Here is a 10,306-nt window from a genome sequence, read left to right as displayed (position 1 = left end):
TTGTAGATTATGGTTTCATGAGCCTGTCACTGAAGGGGCTTTTCGGAACACCCACTGCATCATAGATAGGGTAGTGAGTGTTATTAAAGAGAGATGACTGCTTAGCAATGACGCTCTTCTCCCCAGTGTTTCCACTGTGTCCAAGGGGCACACAAGGACAGCGCTGACATTCATAATTAGTTTATTCAGTCTCTTGCTTTTTATCCCTCTCTGTGATTATTTCTGCTTCCCAGCAAACTACTGCACAAACACAAATTAAGAACTAATGCCAGCACAGTGATACAAAATGATTTTTAACTGTCTATGGCACCGTCTCCTTGGCAGATAATGGCCACTTTGGCCATTCTTATACATTTTTTCACTAAGGCAGGTTCTTAAGATAAATAAACAGGTACAGTGCTTCTGGAGTCTGCTACAGTCTTATTCTAAAATGGATCACTTCAGAACTCTTCACACAATATGCCAGAATAACAAAAAAATGTTTGGAAAGCTTGCAAATTTCTTAAAATTAAAAACATGTACATAAGTATTCACTACCTTTGTCATGATACCCAAAACTGGGCTCAAGTGCATCATATTGATCACTGATCATCTGTCAGATGTTCATATGAGTCTACATAAGGCCCCATAGTTACAGGTCATGTTAGAGAGCAATCCAAGCCAAAAGTTCCAAGGAATTGCAGACTTCCAAGACAGGATTGTATGGAGGCAAATATCTACAGAAAGGTACAGAAAAACGTTTGCAACACTGCAGGTCCCAATGACCACAGTGGCTTCCATCATTTTTAAATGTAAGACATTTGGAACCACCAGGACTCTTCCTAGAGTTGGGTGCCCAGCTAATCTATGTGAATAGAGTGAAAGGGCCTGAGTGAGGGAGGTGACCAAGCTCATTCTGACAGAGCTCCAGCATTGCCCTGTGGAGAGAGCAGAACGTTCCAGAAAGACAACCATTTCTGCAGCACTCCACCAATCAGGCCTGTTTAGTAGAGTGGCCAGACTGAAGCCACTCCTCATTAAGAAGCCCATGACAGCCCATCTGGAGTTTGCCAAAATGCACCTGAAGGACTCATAGACCGTTACAAACAAAATTCTCTGGTCTAATGAAAGATTGAACTCTTTGCCCTGAATGCAAAGTGTCATGTCTGGAGAAAAGGCACTGCTCATTACCTGGCCAGTACCACCTATACAGTGAAGCATGGTGGTGGCAGCATCATGCTCGGGGGATCTTTTTTGGCAGCAGCAGCACTAGGATACTAGTCAGAGTCGAGGGAAAGATGAATGCAGCAATGTACAAAGACATACTTGATGATAACTTACTCCAGACCTTTCTAGATCTCAGACTGGGGTGAAAGGAGTAGTTTTAAGACCAATCTGTGATGTTCCTGAGTGGACTGAATATCTCTGGAGAGATCTGAAAACGACTCTGCACCAATGTGCCCTATCCAACCTAATGGAAGTCAAGAGGTTCTACAAAAAAGAATGGGGGAAATTGCCCCAAAATAGTTCCAAGCTTGCAGCATCATATTCGAGACTTGAGGCTGTAATAGTAAAAGGTGTTTCAACAAAGTATTGAGCAAAGGCTATGAATACTTATGTATATTTTATAATGTTTTTTATTGTGTAAAAAAATAGCAAGAATTTAAAGAAAATATTTTTGTATCATGTGTAGAATTTTGATGTCATAAATGAATTCAATCAATTTTTTAATAAGGCTGGAAGCTTGACAACATGGGGAACAAGTGAAACTTTGTGAATACTTTCCAGATGCACTGTATTTGTATGTCCCAGCAATCCAAATGTCCATTCCATAAAAGTATTAGATTACCAGTGAATGGGCTTGTTTCCTGTGAAAGTTCATTACACTCCTCTTAAGCTTGTTCACATTACATCAGTTCTGTTTTTAGCATTTGGTGAAATCCTGGGATAGTGGTTTCATCACCACAGATTTTCTGAAAGTGCCAGTTGCTGCTATTTTGTACATCTAACAGTAACAAAGTAATCATTATGACAAACTCTAAAAAATATACAGAAAAAAACACAGTCATGCAATGCAACAAAATAGTGTCTGTTTCATCCGCATCCACCATCTCAGTCTTTCCTGTATGCAAGCCTGGCAGTGTAGAGTAAAAAGCATGGAAAACAACTTTTTCATATTGTTCTTCAAGATGATACAGGGAACTGCACACTAGGTATATGATGGCGAACTGCACAGAGGAGCTCACCCAGAGTATGATGTGACCGAGGAAAACCTCTCTAGAGTCTTCATTAGGTTTCATGTAAGAGCTTCTACTCTGTAATGGTTAGGATCTCGCATAAAAAGAAGAGAAACTCTCAGAAAATATGAAGCACCACCTCAGGCAGCTAGTATTCAAAGACCTTAAGAACTCTGGAGAAGACAGGAGATAAACAATGGACAATTGTAAATACTTAAAAAACTAAAAGTAATTTGAGGGGAGGAAAATGCTCTCAGGTTTGCTGAATGCAAAAATAAAGATGTGCATACATTGTTTTGGTAAGAAATACTCAAAGGTTACCAAAAATGCTTCTTGTGGCACATTCATTTGACTCTTTAGTAGAGGTGGGAATCACCATACACCCCACGATACGATATTATCACAATACTTAACTCACGATACGATATTATTGCGATTTTTTTTAATATATATATATATATTTGCAATATTCTGGGTATTGCAATACGATATTTTGTGATTTATCACATATTTTTTCTACTGCAGATTTTGTCCATAAAGGTAAACTTTATCAATATTCATTTGATCTAATAATAAAGTCTCACACTCAGTCTTTCTCTCATGTCAGTCAGTTTTATTGCTGACAAAGTGAACGGTTTGTATAACAGTCTAGTAACCAACTTAACTGAACGTAACTATCTGGTACAATTATAGCTTAAAACAAAATATAATTTTACATTAAATAAAAAAGTTTTAAATTTAAATAAAAGAAAACATTTCTTAAATTAAAATAAGTAAACTGTCCTGTTTGTTGCTGCCCTAAAAAGTTAAACACATTTGGACAGTGAAGCAATGTCAGCATTCTTGCTCAGAAAAAGGAGCTGATCAACATGCTCTGAAGTCAGAGTGCTCCGTTTTGCTGTGACGATGTCTCCAGCGGTTGAGAAGACTCTTTCAGCCGAGACACTAGTACCTGGGATACAAAGGTATCTTTTTGCCAGTGTGGCCAGGAAAGGATAGACTTCCTCATGGGATTTCCACCAGCTTAGTGGGTCTTCTGTGAGTGCCAGTGACGTGACCTCCTGGTATCTTTTCACCTCCTCCTCAGCTGTGGCAGATAATGATTTTGGTGGGGCTCTAACATCACCATAAGTCTGACCAAGCAAGTCTGTTAACCCACAAGACTTCCTCATCTTGGCTGGTATGAGAGGGGGTCTGGGATTTTGTTCAGGCTCGTCAGGTTTCTCATGATGTTCATGGGCTTCTGGCTCACAGATGGGCTGCTGCCTCTTTTCTTCCTGTAGAAAACCCACACACATACAGAGAGAGGGAGAAAATAAATATTTCATATCTTTTAGTATGCAGTAATATGTTAGCAAATTATAATTAATGTATTTAATTGTTAAATAGAATATTACCAATATGACAAAAATATCACCGATCTACTAATATTGTAAGTAAGTTATTTAAATTATAACACCAGAATGTTTGCTTACCTGAAGGGTTATAGCCTCAGCAACCACTCTGGCATAGGTTTCCTGTCTTTCCTCCAGTGACAGGAACGGCAGGGTTTTAAAGCGTGGGTCGAGAGCTGATGCTGTGTAGAGGGTGTTCCTCTCGACTGTGCTGGCATATCTCTTCTTAAGATCTTGACTGATACTTTGCTTGATGTTTCTGACCAGCGCTGTGTCACCAATGTTGTCTTGGGTGTCGTGCAACAGCTGTGCTAGCAGCGGTGCTACGAGAGACAGAGTAGGATTCTTTTCCTCAGACATCACAGTAGTCGCGACTTGCATTGACTTCAAGGCCCGGACAATTTCTTCAGTGTTCCCAATATCCGTCTCGTTTAGAGTAAAGATATCTGTGCTACTCTTTCTGACTTCGGGAGACAGCAGCGCTGCAAAAATCGCAGGTTGTTGTTCAAGGAAACGCTGGAGCATGTCATAAGCACTGTTCCATCTCGTGCAGACGTCGGTCTTGAGCTTGTGAGTCGGGAGCTGTAACATTTTCTGTTTTTGCTCCAGAGCGTGGTTTGCCACTGTGCTTCTATTGAAAAACCCAGTTATGCGCCGCACTCTTCCCAAGACCCTGGCTACTGCAGGCAGGTTTAAGGCTCGTTGTGATGCCAGATTGAGCGTATGGGCGAAACACTTCACATGCAGGTATCCCGCTAGCTGAGTGGCAATTGTCATATTAGAAGCATTGTCGGTGACAACCACCAGATTTTTGTCGGCAATCCCCCATTCCTGTGCTGCATTTTGCAGGAGATTTGCAATGTTCGCTCCGGTGTGACTTTCATGTAATGTTCGAGTTTGGAGAATGTAAGACAGCAGTTGCCAGTCCGCTGTGAGATAATGAGCTGTTATAGTCACATATGAATCCACAGCCCGCGAGGTCCATGCGTCGCAAGTTAATGCAACCCTTTCTGCTGTGCTCAAACTTTCCTCAACTTTACGCTTCACATCTATGTAGAGATTGGGTACGGCTGTGTCCGCGAAAAAACGTCGTGATGGTATCACATACCTGGGTTCCAGCGTCTTGATCATATAAGAAAAGCCCTCGTTTTCCACAATGTTGTAAGGACGCAGGTCTTTGCAGATGAAGTACGTGATAGATTGTGTTATTTTCTTAGCTCGCTCTGAATTGGGAGATAGCTTTGCTAAGCTAAGAGTGTCCAGCGTTGGTTGATTTTTCAGTGGAGCTGATTCAGAGCTAGCTTTCCCATCTGCGGTTAATGCTATTTTTGGATGGTGCCGTGTAAGATGGGCCCTCATGTTCGTAGTATTCCCAGAGTACTTTATTTTCATATGACACACCTTGCAAATCCCGTGTGTCATATCCATCTCATTTGTTCCATCCTTGTTAAAAAATCCAAAGTACGTCCAGACATTTGATTTAAACGCAGATGGCGCTTTCCTGATCTCTTTTTCTTCCTCCATCTTTGTTTGATCTATTTTCCCATGTGCTGACCTAACCTCTGCTGACCTCACTAGAGAAAAAGCTCAACCGCACCATCTGGTGGACTGGAAGTTTTTGGAACAAAATATCGATATCTGCTATCCCTGTATCGATACATTATTAGCAAACAAAATATAGCGATACTACGCAGTATCGATTTTTTCCCCCACCTCTACTCTTTAGGGGGTGAAACACAAGACACATTACACTTCTAATCAATAACAAGTATAAGAGACAACATTTGTAAGAAAACTGAAGATAGTTTAAAATTCATATTTGAAACAGACATCGAGGCAGTGATTGCAATGTTCTTGACGATTCAAATTTCAGGGTTTTTTTCTAACTGGGACCTGCCGATGCAGCTTTTTGCATTTTCAAATTTTCATAATAAAAGACGTGATTCAAATGTACAGTTTTTGCAAACTTCTCTCACTTAAACAACTGAAAATTAAGTGGAAAGAGGTTCAAATAATTCACTGAAAATGAATTGCTGAACAAACACCTTTAACTGACAATTTTTGTTACCAAAGAAAATCAGGTGTAATAGATTAATATAATAAATCAAATTTCGGTCACTTATATCATTTTAAAGTATGTTTATAAATTCACCAGATAATCGAACATTGATTTTCTTTTTTATTTCTTCTTGATTTCTTATAATTTCTCTTAACTGCTTTGGCTGTTTGCTCATACTGAGGCTGCTAGCTTGTTGCTGGCTCTGAGCTCTGGATAGCTTTAGCTTTGCCGCTGTTAGCGTTTTAAAATATCCATGTTCAGCTGGGTAAATGTGATTTAGGCATTTGGTGGTTTTCTTCTCACAGTTTACTTTGGCAAATGTTGTCTCCAATAACGTCCACTCATATTAGCAAGTGTCTATGAGTATCCGTGCGATTTTTGTGCTGCTGTGATTGTTTTCATAATTGAACATATGTGAAAATGAATGGCCAATTCTGATTATTGTCCACTTAATATTTACATCTTTTAGGGTAGACAAATTCTGGCAATGCTGTTTCATTTTAGTTTAAATGTAAAGAGTTTGATATGTTTTAAGGAAAATATATAGAAATAAATATAGCAACAATATACAAGGGGTGTCAACACCTTTATACATTGTGTGGATTAAAATAATAACACCTAGGTTAGAACATATATTAAAATGAAAAGTGACATTATCTATTATTTGATGAAATTATTTGTTAGGCAAATCAGTGTTCCAAGAAAGAGTCAATGAGTTGAGAAAATAGTTTATAAAAGTGTCTTAACGCATTTCATCTTGCAAATATTGGGTAAAATAAACACATAACTAGAACCTGGAAGCTGCTCTAAGGAAGAATCAAGGAAAGCTAATTGAGAAAACCAATTTATTTAGCTGATTTAAAGTTTCATAGTGAATTTAATTACCACTCAGTGAATAATTTCCTCAAGTTCTTCTCATTTCAGACAGCCAGGCCCATAATTCTTAAAGCTGAACACAGCATCACATTTTTTTCCCCCTTCCTCTCACAAAGCTCATTATCCACTGCTTTCTCCTCCTCCCTTTGTTTCCCTCATCCTCTGGCTTACTTTACGTTTCTGGTCCACAGCTCATCTTGTTCACTGCAGCCAATTTAAAAGCAGCTTAATCCTGAGGAGAATACTGTTGCCGCTTTCAGTTACACCCCTGTGATTGATGTCTGGTAAGATCTAATCTAATGTGCAACATTTGTGTGACACACAGGTACGAAAGCCAGTGGACGCACACAAAAAAAGTACAAAGGGGGTTTACTTTGTGCCCCATGCCTACTTAGAGAATACAACTGCATGTCATGTCTGAAATACTAGCAAGTTCTTCCTTGCTGATTGCATTTGAACTCAGCTTGCAAATCTCTTGTTGTCCTCTTTTTTTTTTTTTTAAATTCGTGTTGTCTTTTATTCTTTTCTTTCCCTTTCTTTTTTTCCCCCTTTTGTGACAAAATGTTTCCAAAAGCCTTGATTGCCCAAGAAGGTGTCACTGGCGACATGGTGTATGAAAAAGCCAAGTCAACAACAGCTTCTCTACAAAAATAAGTGGGACATGTAGCCTGAGGGTATCACTTTATAAGCAAAGCTAAACTACTGGGATGTGAAATAGACAGTTGTTGCATACAACAACATACTTAACATTCAGTGAAAGTAAAGCACACAAGGTAGTCTTCTGTTAATATTAAAGAGAAAATGCAAATGTCAGACTCATGTCTTTCACATATGGCATGTATTTCTTCTTGATCTTAATAGTACAGTTCCTACCAACTAATTCCAAGATAAAAATAAAAGATTTATTTTAAACATCAAATGCAAAAAATGTAAAATAAATAAATAATTATGCATGAGTTTACATAAAGAATCTCAGTCTTGGTGTTGCTCTACAGACAAAGTTTTTTATTATTTCTTCTTTTGCCCATTAATTCTGCATGTACTACTGTATGCCTCTGTGCAGGTACACGAGGTGAAGCAGTAATCCCAGACTGTGTAAACTCCTCTGGGCTTGCCTCTTCTACAGTCAACCACTGCAGAGTAAAATTTACCCATGTTTGTTTGCTACAATGTCCATCACACATCAGTGACTTGTCAATCATAAGATAGCCACAACCTAAAGTACACATTGTTCTATTTAAAATAACAAATGAAACTGGAAAATCCTGAAACCACTCTACCATGTCCCCTATCAGTGGGACATCAGAGACTTTCAACACCTGACAGACACTGTGCAGCAACAGCTTTTTCCCCCTTTTTTTCTGCACTCAGGTCTGTCAGTTGGAGCATCAAACTTTCTTTGTTCTAGATGACTTTGACAGATGTTCTTGATTGAAGAACTAGACTGTGTACTTGCAAGGTGCCATATTACATAAAGACAAAGCTGCAAAGCTGATTTGCCATTTACATAACTGTCGCATACTTAAAAAAAATGACACCACTCATTGCGTATTATCCAGTTTGTATCACATCGTGGGACCACCCTTTCTTCTTTGAAACTTCGCATTCAGTGCTCTTTGTGTATGTTTCAAGACATGCTTGACAGAAAGAGTTCTTTTCCTTTAGCTTCCAGATCCTCTCCACTCACCCGGATGATCCTTCCAAAGCCAGGGTAAACAGTCCGCTGCTTGTGACTTATCACCTTAGAGAATGAGACCTTCTTTGTTTCTCTACTGACAGCTGCCTGACTTGACAATGTTGTAACAAATGAGCTTTAACAAAATGTATCTAATATTAAATAAATATTACATATTAGTAATATAGTCATTATGTAGTTGCATTAGCTATTTAACTTTTTTTGTAGTGGCATTTTTGATATGTATAACATAGATAGTATATAAAAACTATTTGCATAACTACAACTTACAACTTGAATACATTCTTAGTAGAAATGCAAAGAGATGTCTGTACCAGTTATAGCAAAGAAATGCAATTCCAACAGGACCACAACAGACGAGTACTGCAGTGAAGACACGTGGCATTGCTGATAACACCCAAAAAAGATGCTGCAGGTTTCCAGTGACAAAGGATATTATTAGACTATCAGCACATTGAAGTTAGAACTTCTAAAACTGTTATTTATTTATTTTTTAGTTCCTGCTGTTTCCATTCTTATGCCCCCACTACTCTTTTCCAACTGCAAACATCTTTTTTGTTTGCTTCTTGAAATTACGTTCACAACTATAGTCTGACTTTTATTCTGAGCTCTCAAAATGATAACTTTGTCCTTTTAGTTAGACAGAACCTTTAAAGCTAGACTTTTATAATTTTTGTTTCTATAGTAGTCAGGTTATTCATTTATTTTCCTTTGGATGGGTGACCAGCACTTGACAGTGTTTAGTCTGTTGTTATGATTTGCTTAATCACTGAGTTAAAACTCTTACGTGGAGGTTCCTTACACATTATACACACCACACTCACTCCTATATTCCCTTGTGTCAATGATTGTTTTCCTGTCGGTGTTTAAAGTAGTTTATATTCTCGTTCTGGATACGTTTTTTTTTATGTTGCCGTCCTGTTTTGTTCATAAATAAAGTTATATGAAAAAACCCCAAGTGTGTAGTCTGGGAATGAAGAGGTCATCAATTTTAAATTTAGTTGTTAACAATTTTTACATTTTCAATATGGACGTGGATCAAGTTTGGAACCTTAAATAGGTTAAAAAATGTAATCACCTTGACATTTACATTACACAACTATAACTATAATATGCTTTATTGTTATGCCTGTGATTGCTCGATTGCTAGTTTCAGTCTCCCTTTTTTTTTACGGTTTTTTTTTATCTGGAGGTACATGTGAATCTTTCTGAGTTAATAGGATCTTTGAACAAAATTTACAGTAATGGATTACATTTACTTAAAGTTGGTTTGAGTTTGTTTGGAATTTGTTTTGTCATCTATCACCCTCACTGCTGTTTTATCAATGTAAATCCTGTTAAGTGAATGTGCATAGAGAGCCCTGAATGATAATTTAATCCTACAGTAAGTGTTCCTAGATGATGCTGTGAGCCTCAGTGTGAATGTTAAATAAAGTCTCAATGCTAACTAAAATCAGGCTCTGTGTCAAGTATCTATGTCGCAAGACGGGTTTTCCACACACTCCCCAGAAAATGTGTATTTGGGCAGATGCTGGGAGTGTGTGCATGAATAATACACAGCATTTCTAATGACTTCTGCGCTCTTGGCTGGAGAGCTGTTTGTGCTGCAGTGGGCGGTCTTGTGTCAACCAGTTCAATGTACTGAATTCTAAAAGCTTTGCAATATTGTTTGACTGCTCAATGGAAAATCAGAGGACAGAGGAATGAAGTATTTGCACTTGAAGGAGACTTTGTGGCCTCAGACTGTCTTAGTGAAGTGTCAAACAATATTGCAGAGCTGAAAAAAAAAACAATGGGGAAAAAAAGGGAAAAGCATTTTCCATTATCTTTGGGCATTACACTTTAAAAACTCCTACAGAGTCACAAAGCCAGGTTGACAGCATTCAAATCTAAAGACCTTTGTAATGGTAGATTTGAGTTTTTGTTAAAAGTGAGGTCTTTGGCGGCGTGGCCAATTTTGATGTTTCATAATGGTGTTTAAGTTCATAAGTGCAGGTTTATAACATGATGCATTATCATGTTGGAAGCAGCCATTAGACCATTAGTACACTGTGGTAATAAAGGA

The 10,306-nt window shown here is 38.2% G+C and overlaps 1 pseudogene; it reads left to right on the top strand.

Annotated features, from left to right (window-relative positions):
* The first annotated feature begins 640 nt into the window (after positions 1-640).
* LOC145429147 (uncharacterized) lies at positions 641-1,352 on the top strand (annotated as a pseudogene).
* Positions 1,353-10,306: the final 8,954 nt, after the last annotated feature.

The sequence above is a fragment of the Astatotilapia calliptera genome, chromosome 6, assembly GCF_964374335.1.
Source record: "Astatotilapia calliptera chromosome 6, fAstCal68.1, whole genome shotgun sequence".
NCBI classification, from domain to species: Eukaryota; Metazoa; Chordata; class Actinopteri; order Cichliformes; family Cichlidae; genus Astatotilapia; species Astatotilapia calliptera.
Note: the sequence above shows the minus strand (reverse complement) of the source record. Positions and strands in the feature narration are given on the sequence as shown.